Genomic DNA, 23,497 nt, shown 5'->3' on the forward strand with positions numbered 1-23,497 from the left:
TGTAGGCCAATAAAAACCACTTTCAAGAACCTTAAACGCTGTGCGTTGTGTGCCAAAGTGTCCACCACATGCATATGTATGGCAAAAACTCAAAATGGAATTAAACTCAAATTCATGAACACAACGACACACAATCTGATCCGGACAGATTTTCCACAAATAAGGGTCGTCCCAAACATAAAAACGTGCATCCTTTTTTAGTTTATCACGTTGGGCCTTGCTTAAGGTGTTAGGAACTTGCTTAGACACCACAAAATTGACCAAATCGGCATACCAAGGGGTACTTACCTCAACGGACAGAAGTTGTTTATCTGGAAACGTTTCTGAAATGGGAAGGGCCTCTTCTTCACACACCATTCGACTTAGGTGGTCAGCCACCACATTTTCACATCCCTTCTTGTCCCTAATTTCAATGTCGAATTCTTGAAGTAGGAGCATCCAACGAATGAGCCTTGGTTTGGCCTCCTTTTTGGTGAGAAGATACTTCAAGGCTGCATGGTCAGTGAAAACAATTACTTTAGTACCAATTAGATATAATCTAAACTTATCTAATGCAAATACAACCGCCAAAAGTTCTTTTTCAGTTGTAGAATAATTCAATTGAGCATCATTTAAGGTGCGTGAAGCATAATAAATAACATGTGGCTGTTTGTTTTTCCTTTGGCCCAAAACAGCTCCAAGGGCATAATCTGATGCATCACACATCAATTCAAATGGAATGGACCAATCTGGGGGAGTGATGATTGGTGTCGTGGTGAGGAGGTCCTTGAGATGGTTGAATGCTTTCTCACACGCCTCGTTGAACTCGAAAGATACTTCCTTTTGTAGGAGACGGCATAGGGGTTGTGCAATCTTGGAAAAGTCCTTGATAAATCGTCGATAGAATCCTGCATGACCAAGAAAAGAACGAACCTCTCTCACCGAAGTAGGAGAGGGTAAGTAGCGTACAATACCTTGTTTAACCATAAAGTGGCATTTCTCCCAATTTAACACAAGGTTTGTTTCAACACAACGTTTCAAGATTAACGTGAGATTAGCCAAACAATTATCAAAGGAATCACCAAACACACTAAAGTCATCCATGAATATCTCAATAATCCTCTCAACATAATCAGAAAATATGCTAACCATACACCTTTGAAACGTGGCAGGAGCATTGCACAAACCAAATGGCATGCGTCGATATGCAAACGTTCCAAAGGGACAAGTAAAAATGGTCTTTTCTTGATCATCCAGGGCAATAACAATTTGATTATAACCAGAATATCCATCAAGAAAACAATAAAATGAATGACCCGCTAACCTCTCAAGCATTTGATCTAGGAACGGCAATGGGAAGTGGTCCTTCCTTGTGGTGGCGTTTATCTTCCTATAATCAATGCATACACGCCAACCGGTTTGGATTCGGGTGGGCACAAGCTCATTCTCCGCATTCTCCACAACCGTCACTCCAGATTTCTTGGGAACACATTGGATAGGTGAAACCCAACGGCTATCGGAGATGGGGTAAATCACTCCACAATCAAGGAGTTTGATTATCTCATTTTTCACCACTTCCATCATCGGAGGGTTGAGACGGCGTTGAGCATCTCTAGTTGGTTTGGCCCCCTCCTCAAGAAATATGTGATGCATACATGTTGTGGGACTAATACCTTTGATATCGGCCAAGGTTCAACCGAGGGCAGATTTGAACTCCTTCAAAACACGCACTAGTTTCTCTTCTTCTTGTGCCGTGAGTGATGAAGAAATAATGGCAGGTAAGGTCTCATTTTCCCCCAAGAAAATGTACTTCAAATGGCTAGGTAGTGGTTTGAGATCAAGGATAGGTGCCTGAACTATGGATGGAAGCAACTTGTTAGTCGAAATGGGAATTGACTCAAAGTTAGAAAACTTACCATCGTGCTTAGGCAATGACTCAAGGGCAGCAACCAACTCAATGAATTCCTCCCTAGGAGGCACGGCATGCAATGGAGCATGTGTGCCGTGGGTTAGAACAAGGTCCCCTCCCTTGGTTTTGAGTTCCATGCTTCTTGTAATGACCTTTTCAAGTGCATCGGCGTTCAACTCTTCAAGGTATCCCTGCGCCAAAGAGTCAACTATATCAATGGAGAAACATGAATGATCCTCACTAGGATACTTAATAGAATCAGAGAGATTAAAATTAACAACTTCCCCATCAAATTCCATGGACAAAGTTCCATTGAACACATCAATCTTCGTCCGAGCCGTCTTCATGAATGGCCATCCAAGGAGGATTGGCAACGAAGGGGCATGGTCAGATTCATCCATCTCGAGCACATAGAAGTCCGCCGGAAAGATTAAATGATTTACCTGCACTAACACATCTTCCAAAACTCCCTTTGGATAGGCATTAGATCTATCGGCCAATTGTATGATCACACCATCATTTTTTAATACTCCTAGGTTCATAGATGCATAAATTGAATATGGCATGACACTTATAGAGGCACCTAGGTCTAGTATGGCAGATTCAACACGAGTGGTACCTATGACACAAGGAATGGTAAAACTCCCCGGATCTTTGCATTTGGGGGGTAGTTTGCGTTGCAAGATGGCGAAGACATTTTCACCTACCTTTACCACCTCTTTGGTCGACATCCTTTTCCTAGTGGTGCAAAGCTCCTTTAAAAACTTGGCGTATCACGGGACTTGCTTAATTGCATCCAAGAAGGGTATGTTAACTTGAACTTTCCTAAATGTCTCAAGGATGTCCTTCTCGGCTTCTTCTTTCTTTGTTTGCATGAACCTACTAGGAAAAGGCACATTTGAAGGAAAAACATTAGTAGGAACCGAATTTGACACATTCTTACCCTTTTTGGACAAATTGGACAGTTTGGGGTCACTAGAAACTTGCATCAAAGGTGTGTCCACCTTTTCAAATCTCATTTTTTCATCATCTTTCGAACCTGATGGTGATGGTGTAGGACCTGCCCCAACTTCTTTTCCACTTCTCAAGAGTATAGCCTTTGCACTTTCGAAGCCTCCCTTTGGGTTTGGAATGGTAGAACTAGGAAGTTGGCCTTGGTCACGAAACTTCCCTACAAAATCTGCAATCTGCCCAATTTGTTTCTCCAATTGATCCACTCTCTTGTCTTGGTTTTTCATGGCTTTGGCTTGATTCTCTTGCCCCTGAGACAAATTAGTTAGTAACTTAAGAAGTGTATCATTGTCTAGGGATGTACCTGAAGCATTTGGGGCAGATTGTTGTGGAACATGTGTGGGTGCGTATGGCTTAGTGAAGAAACCCGGGGTTTGTTGTCTAAAGCCTCCTTGTTGTGGTGGTTGTTGGGGCTCCCTCCACTTGAAGTTTGGGTGGTCTCTCCAACCTGGATTATATGTGTTAGAATATGGATCGTTCCTTGGTTGGTTTTGGCCTTGAAATCCAATTGCATTTGTGCTTTCCCATCCACCATTTTCAATTAGTTGTGGGCACTTCTCAGAAGCATGTCCTTGGATAGAACACACTCCGCATACAATTGGTCCTTGAACCCTCATTCCTTCGGCCATCTGAGACACAATGGAAGTAAGATTAGCTAATTGTGAATGAATGTCGGGTGTGGAACTTACCTCATGAACTTGCTGCCGTGGGGGTCTTCTTTGGCCTACTCCTTCGTATTGTTGAGCGTTCAACGCTCGATTAGCAATTAACACCTTGGCAGCGATGGGTGTCTTGTCCACCAATGCTTCACCCGCCGAGGCATCGAGCATTTGACGTTCAATTGGTAGGAGCCCCTCGTAGAAGTATTGTAGGACTAACTCCTCCTTCATCTGATGCTGTGGACAAGAAGCAACAAGTGATTTAAAACGTTCATAATATGTAGGAAAAGATTCACCTTCATCTTGCTGAATTCCACTTATCCTTTTACGTAGAAGGATGATTCGAGAAGTTGGGAAAAACTTCTCCAGAAATGCCCTCTTCATACTCTCCCATGATGTGACGGTTCCGGGAGCGAGTTCATACAACCAATCTTTGGCTTTGTCTATTAAAGAGAATGGAAAAGCCTTCATCTTCAAAATGTTCCCATCGACATTGATGGGTGTCATACTCGAACATACCACTTCAAACTCCTTAAGATGCTTGTTTGGATCTTCCATGGACAACCCATGGTATTTGGGAATGTGATGCAACAAGCTAGACTTCAATTCGAACTCTTCGGTCTTGCCTTGGGCAGCCATAGGATATTGAATGCACAAAGGTATGACATTGTCTACTCCCGAGGCCGAAAGTTCTTTGATTGTTCTATTGTCAGCCGCCATGCTTTCTTCTTCTTCAAATTCAGATTCGGAATCTGAACTTGAACTAGGTGGATAAGGTTCCGGTTGTTTCCTCTTTCTTCTCAAAGTTATGATTTGATTTCCTATTTCTAGAAGCCTTTGACTTAATTTTAGTTAACCAAAATAAGCTAGGGTTTTATTTAGAAAGGGGAATGTGTTTAAGTGCATAAAATAGGACCTAAATACCCCCCTTGCACGACAAGCGATGGGGAGAAAGGGAAAGGTGCGGCAAAGGTGGGAAGGGGGTCTAGGGCCTTTGTTTTGTGTCCTAAAGTGCATACAAGGCCTTCAAAGTGGTAGGAAAATAAGGACTTTTAAGATTAGGAAAGGTTACCAAAATGGGAAACCTAGGCTTAACTTTCCTACTTCAAGTAGGAATCGTTGTTGGAGTAGGAATCCTTGTTGTTCTAGGAATCCTCATGTGAGTAGGACTCCATCTTCGATTAGGAATTCATATTTCTTCAAGTCTTCAACTCATTCATTCCTCTTTTGCTCCAAAAGACTTCAATTTGCATCTTCTTGCACACATTGGCTTTATAATCTGAAAACAAACAAAAGTGACTTTAAACACTAAAACAACTAAAGAAACACAACATAAATACATGAGAACAAGCCAATTAAGTCGCATAAATATGCTCCTATCAAAGCCTTTGAAGACTGGATTAATTAAAAAATATATATTGGCTTTGTGCAATTGAAGAAAGTGGTTTTCTCCTTCCTTGAATCAAGTGTTAGGCTTGGTCGTGTTGAGTGAATCCACGATTAGCGACGTGAGTGATTATGTTGCCCCTGATTGACTGATTCTCAGGTTCTATCCCCCAGCTCTTCAAGAACCCTTGGCTTCTACTACATCATAAGGACTAATTGACTAAAAACCTGCAAAACACCATTGTTAGGTTGATTGACAAAAACCCGAGGGAAGGGGTGTTTTCTAAAGGGTCTTGATGCTTTTGTTAGAAAAGGGTTCAAGATAAAATGAATTCAAAGTGTAATGAGTAGTAAAGTGGTTATTACCGATTTCTCTAGCTAAATTGGTGGTGTGGTAGAAACTAACACACAAATTAAACCCTTTTTAAACAATTGTAGTATACGTAAGTAGGGATCGTTCTAGGCCGGGGATTAGAAGGGATGCTAATCTACACTAACTTGACTCAAAAACTGAAAACTAGACTCAAATACACAAAACGAAGCTAGACTGACTCAAATAACACAAAAGAAGCACTCAGGGGTGTTTTGGACGAAAATCTAACTAAATTGACTCAAAACATGAAAATGGGGGTTTGTTTGGACGAAAATTGACTTAAAACTAATAAGTTGCAGAACTAAGTAAAGGTTGCATGAAATTAAGGTGACTTAAGGGGTGAAAGATTGGCTAGATGGTCCTTTTCCACACATGACACATATGCAACACAATGAAGAAGAATAAGACATACTTAGAGGATGAGGAGGAGGAGGAGGAAGAGGAGGAGAATTATCTGGAACATAGAAGAGGATAAGGAGAAGGAGGAGAAGAAGTATCTGGAGTTCAAAAGAAGAAGAATAACAAGACGAAGACGGTAAGGACTTACAGCTGAGCCTTGATGTCACCCTATGGTTATTGATGTGATAGAAACTAACACATAAATTAAACCCTCTTTTTGATAGTTGTAGTATATGAAAGTAGGGATCGTTCTAGGTTGGGGATCAGGAGGGCTGCTAATCTATACTAATTTAACTCAAAAACAGAAAATTAGGCTCAAACAACTCAAAACAATTTAAACTGACTCAAATAACACAAAACTAAGTTAAATTGATTCAAAACAGGAACTAGAAGAAGTTTGGACGAAAATTAAACTAAAAAGACTCAGAATACTAAATGGAGGTTTGTTTGACAAATTTTAACTAAAACTAAGTAGGTTGCAAAAACAAACTAAAGGGTACGAAATTGGATGAATTAAAGGGTGAAAGGCTAACTAGAGGGTCCTTCTCCACACATGGCACATATGCATATAATCGATTTCCAATTATTCTTCCTATAAACCATGAATGATAATGGCCCAAGTTAACCATGAACAGTACTAATTAACTCTAAGATTTTCCTAATTTCATTGAATTGGACTCAGCGATGCAGTCAAATTATTTTTATCAAGTTCCCTATATGAACAACATGATAGAGATATATATCAAAGATCATTAAGTTTTATGAAAATCATAAGCATTTACAAGGCATTCGTAACTATGAACTGCATGATAGTCCTGCTATGGATTTACTTAACACAATCATGCTAGTGACTTCCACTATTTATAAATATAAGTTCATAATCATGCATGCAAACTAATCATAAATATAAGTTCATAATCATGCATGCTAGTGACTTCCCTTATATTTTAGCATCAAATTCATGCATGCAAACTAAGTATGCATCCTTAATCAACATACAAGAATAAGTTATCAATCAAGCAGATAAGTAAATCTCATTCACGATTTATAAAACAATAACTGGATGTAATCAATTCATATCACATATATGTTCATGGCTTTGAATTCACCTCTAGCTAAAACGAAATTAGTTCCACATGTTTGCAATTAAAGAAAACCAATCTAATTTAAACATTGAACTAAAACTAAGGATAGACAGAACCCAGAAATGCTCTAACACTCCAATGGCCTTGGATGGCACGTCATGGCACAAGTCCTTCTTCTCCTTCCTTCCTTGCAAAGTTATGGCACAAAGTGTATTTTTCTGATTTTCTCTCTAAGGCTCTCTACTTTATGCGGTAGATGTGTGATGTATTTATACGGCTAGGGTTCACAGCACCAATCCTTGGAGGACAAGGATAGGGCATGGCAGATTTCTAGGGGGAAAATGATAGAGTGGTGCGGCACAAATCTAGGGCAGAGGATAGGGCTTCTAGAACCAGATATTTAGGTAATTTAATGTGAAATTGATTCCCCCTTGCAGCTGGAATTAAGGTAGGATAAGATTAGGATAGGATAAGGTTGGATAAGGTTTGGATAAGATAAGGTAGTTTGGATAATGTTTCCTTCTTTTTAGCTGATTCCTTATCTTCCAAGTCTTGAATTAATTTCTCCAGATGTTAAGCACATTCCTAACCTCTTTTGATCTTCAAAAACGTCCATCCATCTTGCTCCATGCATATGTTATCCATTCCAAGCCCAAAACTGCTCTAAAATGCTCCAAATTGCCTTTTCTTGCCAATTTTTCCATTTGAACCTACAAACACACGAAAATGGCTTAAAACACTCTAATAAATATAAACTAACTGAGTAAATGCAAGGAAATAGGCTAACAAAATCGCATAAATATGCTCCTATCAGTTATGCAAAAGCTTTCAGTGACTTACAGCTAAGCCTTGATGCCACCCTATGGTTATAGAAAAGCTTTCAGTTTGTCCTGCATGAGTTTTTACTATAGTCATTGCTACATCATACATATCCTTTATTCATGGATAGAAGAAATGGTAAGGACTTACAACTAAGCCTTGATGTCACCATATGGTTATGGAAAAGCTTTCAGTTTATCCTTCATGAGTTTTTACTATAGTCATTGCTATATCATCATATCCTTTATTCATGGATATATGCTACTTGTAATTATTTCTTCTCAAGAATCCTACAAAAAAGTTCTCTTGGGACCCTATCATACACTTTTATAAAGATCATGTGCAAATCTTTTTGCTTATCTCTGTATCGTTCCATCGATCTCAGTAAGAAATAGATTGCCTTTGTAGTCAAGCGTCCTAGTATGAACCTAAATTGATGTGTGAGACTTGTATCTCTTGCCTTAGTCTATTCTCAAATACTCTCTTCCAAAGCTTCAATTTATAACACATTAACTTAATACCGCACAATTCATGCAATTTTATATGTTGCCCTTGTTCTTGTAGATAGGCACCAAAGTGATTTTCCACGACTCATTTGGCATCTTCTTCATTTTCACAATCTTATTAAAAAGGTTTGTTTGTCATGTTATACCCATCTCTCTCATGACTTTCCACACTTAAATTGGTACATCATTGGGGCTAGAGCTTTTCTATGCTTCATATTTTTCAAAGTTACAACCACTTCCTCTTTCCTAATTTAGCTGTATAAAGCATAAGTTCTATCCATTATGAAAATAAGCTCTTCATCTATCTTCAACCGCATTCTTTATGGCTAGAACATTTACATTCTCATCCTTGATGCACCTGATGCGAAAATTAACTTAACTCACAAATTAAACCCTCTTTTGACAATTGTAGTATATATGTAAGTAGGGATCGTTCTTAAACCGGGGATTAGGAGGGACTGCTAAACACTTTAAACTGACTCAAATAGATAAAACTAAGCTTTTCAAACACTTAACTAAACTTAAAAGACTCAAAACAAGTTCACAAGACTCAAAATAAGCTAAAAACACTCAAAACTGCCTAAAAACACAAACTGGGCAGATTTGACTCTAAACACAATTTTGGACGAATTTTGGTTTTAACTTGACTCAAATCACTTGAAAATACAATCTAAAACAGATTCTAACTAGTTAGACACTCTAAAATAAAGGGGGATTTGGTTTTGGACGAAAATAAAGTAAACAAAACAAGAATTAAAACTAGGCAGATGATAGGAGCATATTTAGGCGACTTAGTTAGCTTGTTTTCTTACATTTATGTTGTTAGTTCATAGTTATTTTAGTATTTTAAGCTATTTTCGTGTGTTTATAGGTTCATATGGCTAAGGTAGCAAAAAGGTGCATTTTGGAGCCTTTTGGAGCAAAATTGGACTTGGAATGGATAGCATATGCTTGGAACAAAAGGAATGGACGAAATTGAAGACCTAAAGATGTTAGGATTCCTAATCAAAGAAGGATTCCTAGTCAAAGAAGGATTCCTACTTGAAGTAGGAAAGTTAAGCCAAGGTTTCCTATTTTGGTTTAACCTTTCCTAATCCTAAATGTCCCTAAATTCCAGCAACATTGAAGGTTTCTTATGCATTTTAGGACACAAACCAAAGGTCCCTTTTCTCATAGTCTTTGCCGCACCGTCCTTACCCTTTTCTTCCAAAATCTGCCACATATCTTCCTTTTCCTAGATGTGCCGCACCCCACATTCCCTTATTCCCCCTTTCCTTGCAAAACACCTTTCCCTTTCTCCCTAAATGTTGCCGCACCTTTTCCTTCCCTTTTCCATTGGGATTCTGATTTGTTACCCTTTTTCCTTGAGGATTTGGAGCTAAATTCTTTCCCAAAACATTTAATTAAGACTTTAACCTTTCTCCCTCTATATATACATAATCTGCCACACATATTAGGCTCTGCAGACATCCATATTCATTCTCTCCATTCATTCAGCCATCATCCACCCTCTACCACCATCCAATCTATCCATCCATCACCATAATTCATACACAAACACCCTTGTGCCGCAACGAAGAAGGAGAAAGAAGAGAGGAGAAGCCTTGGACGTTTTGACCATTCAAGCTTGGATTGTTGGAGCGTTTCTAGGTGTATTCAATCTTTGTTTTCAATGTTTAATTTATATTTGCTTTGTTTTGTTGTAAACATGAGGAGCTAAACTTGTTTTAGCTAGGGGAGACTTTGAAACCATGATTATATTTGCAATATGAATTGATTAATTCCAGTTGTGACTTCATAAATTGTGAATGCAATTTACTTAACTGTTTGATGGATAACTTATTCTTGTTTGTTGATTAAGGGTGCACACATAATCGTCACAAACTTATATTCACAAGTAGTTAAGGTTGTTTTCACAATCATGTTAAGTAAATTCCTAGCATGAGTATCATGATGTCATATTTACAAGTGCTTTGTCAATACTTATGATTTTCAGAACGTAATGATCTTTGATTGTATCTCTATTATGATGTCATGTAGGGAACTTTTGAAGAATGCTTTGGGTTGTCGTATAATGTTATCCAATCCAATAACTTAAGGAAAATCTGAGGGTTAATTAGTGATGTCACGGTTAATCTGGGGTGTTGAGGTTCATGGTTTATCGGAAAAGCAACTGGAAATCAATTTGTGTTTGAATGTATCATGTGTGGAAAAGTATCCTCTAGCTATCTAATCATCCATTGTTTTTCTCAAATTCATCCAAATTACATTTAAGTCTTTTAGTTACTTGTTTTTACATTAATTTCGTCCAAAACCCAATCCCCTTTATTTACTTGTTTCAAATCTGTCCTAAAGTGTGTTTTTGAGTATTTGACGTGAGAATTATACGCACACAAATTAAACCCTCTTTTTATCAATTGTAGTGAAGAATGTAAGTAGGGATCGTTCTGGACCGGGGATTAGGAGGGATTGTTAATCACTTGGATTTGACTCAAAAACGTAAAAACACAATATAAAACACCAAACTAGACCCAAAGAATGCAAAACTAAAGTTTAAAACACTAAGACAAACCAAAAGACTCAAAACAGCAAGAAAACACTCAAAACTGCCTTAAAACTACTTTCTGGGCAGTTTTGAGCACTAGAGAAGAATTTGGACGAAAATAGTTATAACTTGACTCAAGATACTTTAAAAACACAAACTAAATTGATTTCTAACTAATTTGACACTCCAAGTAAAAGGGGATTTTGATTTTGACGAATTTAAAAACAAAACTTAAAACTTTGTAAAACGAACAGATTTTAAAACGAATTTGGTTTTAATGAATGGAATGAAGGCTAGCTAAGGGGTTCATCTCCACACATGCCATACTTGCACACAAAACGATTTCTAATTGCTTTTCAATAAACCATGAATTCTCAACGCCCCAGATTAACCGTGAATTGCACTAATTAACCCTCAGAGTTTCCTAACGTTATTGAATTGGATGATTGCATACGACAACTCAAAGCATTCCCCACAAGTTCCCTACATGAATTGCATAATAGAGATACAAGAAAGAATCATTAAGTTCTTTGAAAACCATAAGCATTGACGAAGCACTCGTTACTATGAATTGCATGAAACTTATGCCAAGAATTTACTTAACGCAATTGAAATCATCAACTTTTACTACTTGTGAATATAATTCCATAACGATTAGGTGAAATTTCCTTATATCCTAGCATCCAATTTATGCATGATAATTAAGCGTGCACTCTCAACCAACACACACAAATCAATGTAATTCACATAGATAAGTAAATTGAATTCACAACTTATGAAACGCAATTAGAAGTAATCAAATCATATCGCAAGCATAAACATGTATTTCGAATCCCCCCTAGCCAAGGGGGGGGTTTAGTTCCTCATACGTACAAGACAAAGAGAAGTAAATTTAAACATTGAAATCAAAGGAGAGGAAACACCTAAATATTCCAGCCACTCGAACTTGAATTGCATGAACTTCCAAGCCCTCTTCTCCTCCTCTTTGTTGCGGCACAAGGTCTAAGGACAGGTTTTGGGTGGTATTTGTATGGGGGAATGGATGTGTGATGGTAGGGTAGTGTTTAGGAGGGATGGGGAGTGCGGCAAGGTGGGGAAATATGGAGAATGGTGAAGGATGGCTACGGCAAAGGTTGGGAATGTAGTTCTTGGCGAATTTCTGAATATGGAAGAGTGAATGATTGTTGTGTGAAGGGGTGGTATTCTGATCTAGGGGTTAATATGAGTATATATAGGCACTTAAAACCCTAGGTAATCAGATATGGACTTGAATAACCCAAATCCACAAGGAAATAGGCTTAGAAATCAGAAATAAAAAGGGATAATGCTTCCTAGGTGCGGCAGGTAAGGAGATGAGATGATAAGGCTTCTAGAATGCCTTGCAAGGCAAGGGAAAGCAGCTTTCTAGAAGGGATAGGTGCGGCACTAAAGGATAGGGCAGATTAGGGCTTCTAGAAACCCTCTAATGCAAGGAAAACTCACGGCAAGGTTGGATAAGGTTTCTAGAACAAGGATAAGGTATCCTAAATGGATAAAGTGCCTTAAATGGATAAGGACTCCTCATTGCACTTGGAAACTTTGCCTATTAGGATTAGGAAACCTTGTCTTCGTCATTCCTTCTTCATCTTGGACTCCTATTCCTTCTTGGACTTGAAAAACTTCTTTGTTGCTTCACTTGAGACCATTTGGATTTTGACTTTCCTCATCAAGTAGGAAACCTTATTTGAGTAGGAATCTTCTTTCTTCAAGGAATCCATCTTCAACTAGGAATCCCTTGTTGATTAGGAATCCTTCTTCAATTAAGAATCCTTTGTTGACTAGGATTTCATCTTTTAATTAGGCGCTTTCCTACTCCGACTAGGAAACCTTGTTCAAGTAGGAAACATCATCTTCAAATCTTCAATTTCGTCCATCATCTTGGCTCCAAGCATATGATGTCCATTCCAAGCTCTAATTTGCTCCAAAAGGCTCCAAAATGCATCCTTTTGCATACTTTGCACTTAAAACCTGAAAACACATAGAACTAGCTTAAAAGACTACTTTACTAAGGAAAAACACTATAAATGCACAAAAACAAGCTAAACTAAGGTGCGTAAATATGCTCCTATCAAATTCCCCCACACTTAGCTTTTGCTAGTCCTCAAGCAAAACAAAATGAAACAAAGTAAATAAACAAAGTAAAACGAGTAAAACACAACCTACACCTTCCAACAATCGCCTCAGGGATTTCCAATGCACATGACATGTTAAAAATCATCATTCCCACATATTTTAGCCATCTTTACGCTTAAGCATTTACTTAATCATGGTCACTACTCATTAGTTCACAAATAACCAATTAAAACATGATTTTGAATGTAGTAACATGCCTTAGAGAATTTCCTCAATTCCTTACTAGATATGCACTCAATTTTCACACAGATTTTCTAACTTCACACCCTACACTAGGTATATGTGAGAAGATTGATGTAGATATAAAAACGAATGCTCACATATATGTATAACAAAGAACGCAATTTCCGGAGTTAATAAAATGTTTAGATATGATCTCATGAATGGAACGCTACTACTTAGAACGAGAACCAGTGATTCCATATGCTCATACCAAATTCAAACTCCACATATTGAACACATAACATCAAGATAGAAGTTGAGGGTTGTAACGAGGCTAAGGTATTGGCTAACAAAGAAAGGTAAGGATAAACAAACGTTCTTAAAGCAATAGTAAGCAAAGTAATGAATTTGACACTTAAACTCTCTTCAAATGGCCGAAATCAACTTGTACACACAAGGGAAGATTCATGCAACATTTAGGGTCAAATTCACTCTTTTGGACCCTTCCTTCAACAACCAACACTTGTGAGTTCATTCTCACTTGTTTTTCAACTCCTTTTCCTTCTTTTCAACACTTTTCTATTTTCTTTTGATTTTTCCACGAATTATTTTTTTCTTTTTTTTTTTTTTTTTTTTTTCTTTTGTCGTGCCCTATCATCTTCCCCCACACTCGTTTTCTGCCATAAATTGACCAAAGGAGTTCACTCTAAGTCGTGCTTCACTATCCTTTAAGAACAAAGGTATGGAAAGTCCTAATCTAGGCTAGGTGCGGATAATGTGGCTAACAAAGAAAATAGGCTTTGAAAAGGCTCAAGAGGGTTAATCCTACAATACATATGAAAAGGGATAGGCTTTTTGGCTCTGGCTTGACTAACAACTTCATCTTATTGTATGTTATGCAATCAATACCATGCTTTGAATGAAATGGGCATGAGTTCTAGTATTTGGAACTATAATGAGATGCATTCCAAGTAGTAACCAAGCAAAGAATGATGAGATCATGCAACGACTTTAGAAAACAAGAAATCACAGATTATACTCTCCAAAGAACGTTATAGGCTTAAGTCTCTCAGGGTTGTAACGTTAGTTTGAGTTTCTTCCTTCAAGCATGTTACAAAAACTGAATTTTTTCCTTTGTGATTACATGTGAATTCATAAGCTATAACCATAACCAAGCATAAACCAAAGCACAAATCAACTTCCAGCCATGTTTACAACATTCTTTAATAGTCATGCAATTAAAACCAAATCCTCATCATTGTGTTGGAAGGTACCCTAAGACACAAACAAACACACAAAAACAACTTAAAAACAACTCTTTTTGGGTTTTTCAAAACTATTTTGCAAATTTTTATGGGTTTTTCGGATTTTTAAGTCAACACACTCTAAAACACTCTAAAATGGCTTAAAAACACTTAAAAACAACAAGAAACAACATTAGAAGTTATGGTGGATAAAACCCTACGAATTTGCATCAAAACACTTTAGTTACCCCCCCACACTTAAATCAAACATTGTCCTCAATGTTTCAAGCATAGACTCACACAATTAACAAACAAACAAACAAAACAACAACTAAACAACCTAACATGGCAGAAACGAAGTAGCAACAAAGAGAAGAGTTTAGGAACGCAAATCTGGAATTGGAGTGCTTGCTAGGTCTTCCTTTGTTGAATGCATGGGTTGCCTCCCAAGTAGCGCTTGCTTTAACGTCGTACAGCCGGACGAACATTCTTCTTATCCTCTCTTGGAGCCCATGATAGGAGCATATTCATGCGACTTAATTAGCTTGTTCTCGTGCATTTATGTTGTGTTTACTTAGCTATTTTAGTGTTTAAGGCTACTTTTGTGTATTTTTAGATTATAAGGCCAAAGTGTGCAAGAAGATGCAAATTGGAGTATTTTGGAGTGAAAGAGGAATGAATGAGTTGAAGATTTGAAGAAACGACGAATTCTTACTCCAACGATGAATTCTTACCAAAACGAGGAATTGATAGGAGCATATTTATGCGACTTAAATGGCTTGTTCTCGTACATTTACGTTATGTTTCTTTAGTTATTTTAGTACTTTAAGCTATTTTCGTGTGTTTGTAGGTCCAAAGGGCTAAAGGAGCAAAAAGATGCATTTTGGAGACTTTTGGAGCACTTTTGGGCTAAGGACGGATAGCTTATGCTTGAAGCCAAAGTGTTGGACGAAATTGAAGACCTAATTGGAGCCAAAGTGTTGGAACCTTGTTCTCTTTAGTTTTAGGACATTTAAACCTTTCCTAATCCCAATCATGCCATGCATAACACACATCCATTCTAACACATTGTCATTGCACATGCATTTCCTTCATTAGTTAACCCACATGCACTTATCACTTATCATCACCACATATCATATCACTTAATCACTTATCACTTATCATCACCACTTAACCACTTATCATATCATAACCACATATCATATCACTTATCACTTATCACTTAACATATCATCCACCTACTTCACCTACAACATCCACTTCACCTACAACATCCACCTACTTCACCTACAACATCCACATAGCCATATGTTCCCTCCACTACTCCTATAAATACCCTTGCATTCATTCATTCATGGACATCTCATTTCATACACAACACATTACAAACACATTCTCCCTTCCCTAGCCAAACATCTCATTCACAACACAACACCCCTCAAACACTTCCATTCCTTCTCTTTGCCGTGAGTTCCCTTGTAATCCAAACACCATTTTTCCATTTCCCTATTAATCCAAACACCACTCCCCAAACCATTCACACCATCAAACTATCCTTAGACCTTGTGCTACAACAACGAGGAAGAGAAGAGTGCCTAAACGTTCATACAATTCACGTTTGAGTTGTTGGAATGTTTACGCGTTTCTTTGATTTCAATGTTTCTTTGATTATTTATGTGATATGAATTGATGAATTCCGGTTATGAACTCTTGATTCGTGAATGCAATTGGCTTAACTATTTGATGATTAACTTATTTGTGTTTGTTGATTGAGGGTCGATACTTAATTAGCATGCATGAATATGTGGCTAAAGTTTAAGAAGGTTTCACATAATCGTTACTAACTTATACTTGAAAGTAGTAAAGGTCGCTTGTCACGATCGCGTTAAGTTTAATTCTTAGCATGAGTAACATGATGTCATAGTTGCAAATGCTTTGTCAATGCTTATGGTTTTCATTATTCTTAATGATCTTCGATTGTATCTCTATTATGATGACATGTAGGGAACTTTTGAGAATGTTTTGGGTTGTCGAATGATGCCATCCAATCCAATAATATAAGGAAAATCTGAGGGTTAACTAGTGATGTCACGGTTAATTTGGGGCATTGTCGTTCATAATTCAATGAAGGAATAACTGGAAATTGATTCATATGCATAAATATCATGTGTAGAGAAAGAACCCTTAGCTAGCTTCCCATCCATTCATTTCCGTCAAATCCATATTTACAATTTGTTTTGTTTCCAAGTATTCATTTTAGTTTAAATTCGTCCAAATCCAATTCCCCCCTATTTCGTTGAAATCTTAGTCTTAATCTTTCTTATTTTTAGTTTTGCTTTCTGCGAGCATTAAATAGTGTTTTATATTGTGTTTTTATGTTTTTAAGTCAATTTAGAAGGTTTTAGCAAGCCCTCCTAATCCCCGGTCTAGAACGATCCCTCACTTATTCATTCTACTACAATTGTCAAACGAGGGTTTAATTTGAGTGTCAAGTAATTCTCACATCAAATTTTGGCGCCGTTGCCGGGGATTAGCAACTTTGCTAATCCCTTGGTTCTTTTCTTTTTTTTGGTTTAGTTGTTTTCGTTTTAGTTTCTAACTTAGTGTTGTTTTCTTTGTTTGTTGTTACTTTTGATATTTGATTTAGTTCTCTTTCTTTGATTTTAGGTACTAGAGAAGTAAGATATAGATTTTGCTAGCATTCAAGCTCAATTGGCAAATCTTACTTCTAAATTGTCGCCGTATGCCGAAAGGACCACAATGCAGAGTGTCCCTACATTTGGTGCTTCATATAGGCAAGGATTTCAAGCCAATCAATGTCCACAAAGAGATTGGAGGGATCATTCAAACTCTATATGGTGGGAAGATCAACAAGTTCAACGTGAAGCATATTGGCAACCATATGAGGAGTTCTATTCAAGACCTATGCAGCCACCACAACTTCATATGCAATATGCTCAATTAAATTCAAGTTCGCCAATAGATTATATTCAAATTCTTAATGAAATAAATTCTTTGGCGCAGGGGTCACAAAATCAAGCCAATGAGGCTCAACAAGAAGCATATTGGCAACCATATGAGGAGTTCAATACAACACCTATGCAGCCACCACAACCTCCCCCACAACAATTCCAATCAAGTTCAAGTATGTCCATGGATAATGATAAAAATTTTCAATTACTAACCTCTTTGACGCAGGACGAACAAAATCAAGACAAGAAGTTGGGTAAATTGGACGAGCAATTTGGGCAGATTATGGAGTTCATGGAACAAATTCAAGAGCAAAGTGAACTTTCCAACTCAACTATTGAAAACTCGAAGGAAGATTTTGAAATCCATAATGCTATCACTTTGGGAAGTGCTATGGAGGTTGGAGCTGACCTAAAAATGTCCAAACATAGCCTAGAAGTGGATGAAGAGCTGCTAATTGAGGAGGAGGAAGAAGACATGCACACGGCAAGGGTAGAACAACCCTTGCCGCAGCCCCCTAAGCCCTCTAAACCACCCACCACCAGTAAGGACGTACCAATTCCATGTTATTCTGATGTTATTCCACCCAATGTCCCTTTTCCTAGCAGGTTTTTGATTCCCAACCAAGAAGAGAGTAAAAAGGACATCGTGGAAGCCTTCCCAAAGGAGCAAAATGCTATTCAAATTCTTGGTGCAACACAGCAAGTTTTAGATGGTGTTGAATTCTTCAAAGGACTTTGTACACCAAGAAGAATGATTCAAGAGAAGGTAGTGGCTGGAGAAGATGTAGAAGGCATCAAAAAAGGACATATTTGAAACCACAATTCCCAAGGAAGTTGGATTTTATGACACGGGACAAGTCATAACTTTCGAAGGGGTGTTTATTCTGGAGTTCATTTTGGAGCACACAGGTAAGCCGCCTCCCCGAATTTCAATTTTCTTTTATACTAACATGTGGTTAATGATTCAGGCACCCAATCTGGAATTTAAACTATTACCGGATCATTTCAAGTATCACCGCCCATTCAAAGATAAATTCCATGCCGTTTGATTTTATTTATGTAAAAAAAAAAAAAAAAAAAAAAAAAAAAAAAAAAAGATACTAAACATGGAGAAAGGTGGAGCTTCACAAAGGTTGTTTACGTGAAGCCCCACTACGAGGCGCAGAAGCGGAAGGCGCAGAAGCGGGAGGCATAGAAGCGGGAGGCATCGGAGCTAGAGCATTCCAGGCCTCAATACTTGGCCAAGCGCTGGATGACCCAGGAAAAAGGTGCCTTTGGAGATAAGACGCAAGCCTTTGACGGTCATTGTGAATTCGACCCTCAGATTCTTGCAGCTCATCAAGCTTCCTCTTCATGCCCGACGAATAGTTATTTACAAGCACATGCAAACTTCTATTCTCATACTTAAGCTGCTGGATCTCCTGCTTGAGACTTTCCACCTCTGCCATCAATGATTCCACCTGACGGGAGCGGGCAAGCAGGCGTTGGCCCATGTTGGACACAGAACTCGCACACTGAACACTAAGTGCGAGGGACTCTTGAACGGCCAACTCATCGGACCGTCCTGACAGCAGCCTACTATCTTTTGGAGTGAGGAGGTTCCTAGCTACTATTGTAGCTGTTGTGGCGTCCTGCATCACAGAGTCTTCACCTGAAAGAGGACCGTTAGAAGAAAAAAAAGAAGGGCGCCATACATTACCTTGACGGGGCGCAACCGGATCGCTGCTGAGACTCAAATCTAAGCTAAGGTTCGATGAGTTTGCCATTTTTTTCAAAAGTGTTCAAAGAGAATGGGTGGATGGAGTTAAATTTCGAAGGGCCGGAGACGATTTTCAAGAATGGGAATTCTTCAGAGTGTGTTTGTGGCGGTGATCGATACCTCAATAAGAAGCCAAGGCGACGCGTCCACCGATTCAAAAAGCCGGAATTTCCGGCGTAATTTAGGCGACGCTTTCTCAGCTTTTCAGAAGACGTGTTCAACTTTGTCAAAAGAGTTCTTCTTTTCAGACAACACGTGGAGGCCATCATCGCAACTACACATCTTTAGCCGACAAGCGCAAAGTTCAGCGACGCTTTCTCAGCTTTTCAGAAGACGCGTGCAGCTTTGTCAAAAGGAGCCGCATCTGCACTACCACGTGTCGTTCAGAAAGCGAAGGGGCGTCGTTCAGAAATCGAAGGGGCGCCTGCTCAGAAATCGAAGAGGCGTATTCAAAGATCGAAGAGGCGCCACTATTTCAAAGAGCCGGATTTGCGAGATCAAAACGTTTGTCGACAAGGGTAAAAAGTACCACCACTTGATATTATCTCTATATATGTCGACCTTCGTCTTTTATGGCAGGGCAAACTTGAAGAAAATGCCCAACTCTCCCTCACCTCTGAGGGCGCACTCCCAGCAAAGCCTTTCGAAATACTCAATTCTTTCTTCTTCCCCAAAGATGATACCAGATGCCTGGAGTACAGATGACCCAGGAGGAAACAGCACAACAAATACATGTGCTGATTCATTCACCGCTTCTTCAAAAGCAAAGGTATCTCATATCATCAAGGTCAAAAGCAAAAGTATCTCATATCATGCTCTTTCCCTGTCTTTTTCTTTGTCCTTGTTCTTACTCGCATGGCAAAGTAAAAGAAGCAATCAGCCGGCACTTGGAGTCAGTCTTCCGATCTGGAGCCAACTGCCTGGAATCTATTCCTGATTGCTTACCTAGCGTTGCTCTCGAGTAGTCATCTTCAACGGTTGATACACTTCCAGAGAAGGGACCACTTCTGCAAAGGGGAGCGAGTAAGGCAAGTGAAAATGATACATTGAAGCATGTGGAGACAAACTTAGGCTGAGTTATCCTCCAACCCTTTTCAATACGAATTGGAAAGATTGAACAAAGAAACAGACCAAAGGAGTAAGCTCAGACCTTCGGAGGAGACCAAAAGAACCATCCTGCTGCCCAGTTCAAGAAGTAGCACAAAGGAAAATCAACGATGGGCAGAAACCAGTTCAAGAGTAAGCCTGTGGAATCACAAAGATCAAAGCCTCAATGCAATTACCAAGGAGAAGATGGAATTTACACTCTATAACCAGATTTGCGTCTCTAAACTCTTCTCTTTGTTAATTACATTATGCCATGTTTAATATGTTTAGTTGCTTTTTGTGTGTTTACTTATGTTTTGTGTGAATCTATGCTTAAAACATTGAGGACAATGTTTGATTTAAGTGTGGGGGGGGGGGGGGGGGGGTAACTAAGTATGTTGATGCAAATTCGTTGAATTTTATCACCCATAACTTCAAGTGTTGTTCCTTGCTGTTTTAAATGTTTTTAAGGTGTTTTTAAACTGTTTTAGCGTGTTTTGTTTTATAACTCCGAAAATCACATAAAAATTTGAAAAACATTTTTTTGAAAAGCCTAAAAAGAGTGTTTTGAGTTGTTTTTGTGTCTTAGGGAACCTTCCAACGTTATGATGAGGATTTGGTTTGTAATTGCATGACTATTAAAAAGAGTTATAAACATGGATGAAGTTTGATTTACTCTTGGTATATGTTTAGTTATGGTTATAATGTATGACTTCACATGCAATCATAAAAGAAAAATTCGTTTTTGTAACATGCTTGAAGGAAGGAAATCATAATAACGCTACATCCCTGTGAGACTCGAGCCATTACTTTCTTTGGAGAGTTATTTTCTGTGATTCTTTATTTTCTAAAGTTGTTGCATGATCTCATTATTCCTTGCTTGGTTGCTACTTAGAATGCAATTGTATCATGATAGAACTAAATGCTAGAACTCATGCCCATTTCATTCAAAGCATGTTATTGATTTGCATAACACATATTCAAGAAGAAGTTGTGTAGTGACCACCACCATAGCCAAATAGCCTTACTTCCCATACTTCGTATATGTTGTAAGTTTTAACCCCGTTGAGCCTTGTTTAGCCTTTATTCTTTGTTTACCCACATTTTCCTCACCTAGCCTAGTTTAGGACAATCCCCACCCTTGTTCTTAAAGTTTAGTGAGCATGACTTAAATGAATTCCTTTTGAGTTACATTATGCAAGAAAATGAGTGTGGGGGAGTAAAAGTTTGTTCTTACGTTTATATGTATGTTTTGAGATTTAAAAGAAAAAGAAGAAAAGAAGAAAAAAAAAAAAAAAAAAAAAAAAAAAGGAGTGAAAATAAGTAAGAATGAACTCACGAGCGTTGATGGTTGAAGAAAGGGTCCAAAAAGTTGAATATGGCCCTAAGTTTTGTGTGATTTTCCCTTGGGTGTTCAAAGTTGACTTCTGCGTTCTTAAGGGAATTCTAAGTGCCTAATTCAATACTTTGCTCACTATTGCTTTAAGAATGTTTGTTTATCCTTCACCTTTCATTGTTAGCCAATACCCTAGCCCCGTTACTACCCTTTGACTTCTATATTGAGTGTTATGTATTTCAATTGTGGAGTTTGAACTTGGTATGAGCTTATGGTGTCACTGGTTCTCGCGTCTAAGTAGTAGCATTCCATTCATGAGATCATATCTAAACATGCTTATTAACTCCAGAAAATGCTTTCCTTATTATAACATATGTGAGTGTTCGTCTACATGTTTACATCAATCTTCTCACATATACCTAGTGTAGGGTGTGTAGTCAGAAAATCTGTGTGAAAAACGAGAGTACATCTAGTAAGAAATTGAGGGAATTCTCTAAAGGCATGTTACTACATTTGAAATGTGTTTTAATTGCTTAATTGTGAACTAGTATGTGGTGACTATGATTAAGAATGTACTTAAGTGTAAAGATGGCTCAAATCTGTGAGAATAATGATTTTTAACTTGTCATGTGCATTGGAAGTCCCTGATACGATTGTTGGAAGGTGTAGGTTGTGTTCTGTTCTTTTTGTTTTGTTTTTCTGTTTTGCTCGAGGACTAGCAAAAGCTAAGTGTGGGGGTATTTGATAGGAGCATATTTATGCGACTTAAATGGCTTGTTCTCGTACATTTACGTTATGTTTCTTTAGTTATTTTAGTACTTTAAGCTATTTTCGTGTGTTTGTAGGTCCAAAGGGCTAAAGGAGCAAAAAGATGCATTTTGGAGACTTTTGGAGCACTTTTGGGCTAAGGACGGATAGCTTATGCTTGAAGCCAAAGTGTTGGACGAAATTGAAGACCTAATTGGAGCCAAAGTGTTGGAACCTTGTTCTCTTTAGTTTTAGGACATTTAAACCTTTCCTAATCCCAATCATGCCATGCATAACACACATCCATTCTAACACATTGTCATTGCACATGCATTTCCTTCATTAGTTAACCCACATGCACTTATCACTTATCATCACCACATATCATATCACTTAATCACTTATCACTTATCATCACCACTTAACCACTTATCATATCATAACCACATATCATATCACTTATCACTTATCACTTAACATATCATCCACCTACTTCACCTACAACATCCACTTCACCTACAACATCCACCTACTTCACCTACAACATCCACTTCACCTACAACATCCACCTACTTCACCTACAACATCCACCTACTTCACCTACAACATCCACATAGCCATATGTTCCCTCCACTACTCCTATAAATACCCTTGCATTCATTCATTCATGGACATCTCATTTCATACACAACACATTACAAACACATTCTCCCTTCCCTAGCCAAACATCTCATTCACAACACAACACCCCTCAAACACTTCCATTCCTTCTCTTTGCCGTGAGTTCCCTTGTAATCCAAACACCATTTTTCCATTTCCCTATTAATCCAAACACCACTCCCCAAACCATTCACACCATCAAACTATCCTTAGACCTTGTGCTACAACAACGAGGAAGAGAAGAGTGCCTAAACGTTCATACAATTCACGTTTGAGTTGTTGGAATGTTTACGCGTTTCTTTGATTTCAATGTTTAAATTCAATTCTCTTTGTTTTGTAATATGAGGAATGGAAGAGAAGAGTGCCTAAACGTTCATACAATTCAAGTTTGAGTTGTTGGAATGTTTAGGTGTTTCTTTGATTTCAAAGTTATGAGGAACTAAACCTTTTTTTTGGCTAGGGGTGATTTCAATACCATGATTATTTATGTGATATGAATTGATGAATTCCGGTTATGAACTCTTGATTCGTGAATGCAATTGGCTTAACTATTTGATGATTAACTTATTTGTGTTTGTTGATTGAGGGTCGATACTTAATTAGCATGCATGAATATGTGGCTAAAGTTTAAGAAGGTTTCACATAATCGTTACTAACTTATACTTGAAAGTAGTAAAGGTCGCTT

The 23,497-nt window shown here is 38.1% G+C and overlaps 1 protein-coding gene across 1 annotated transcript in view; it reads right to left on the minus strand.

The window, feature by feature from the left end:
• The window catches only part of LOC148691273 (uncharacterized), a 107,446-nt gene that overhangs the window by 45,616 nt on the left and 38,333 nt on the right, over positions 1-23,497 (minus strand). The window lies entirely within an intron of this gene.

The sequence above is a fragment of the Pyrus communis genome, chromosome 14, assembly GCF_041283825.1.
Source record: "Pyrus communis isolate YQ-2024b chromosome 14, ASM4128382v1, whole genome shotgun sequence".
NCBI lineage: Eukaryota > Viridiplantae > Streptophyta > Magnoliopsida > Rosales > Rosaceae > Pyrus > Pyrus communis.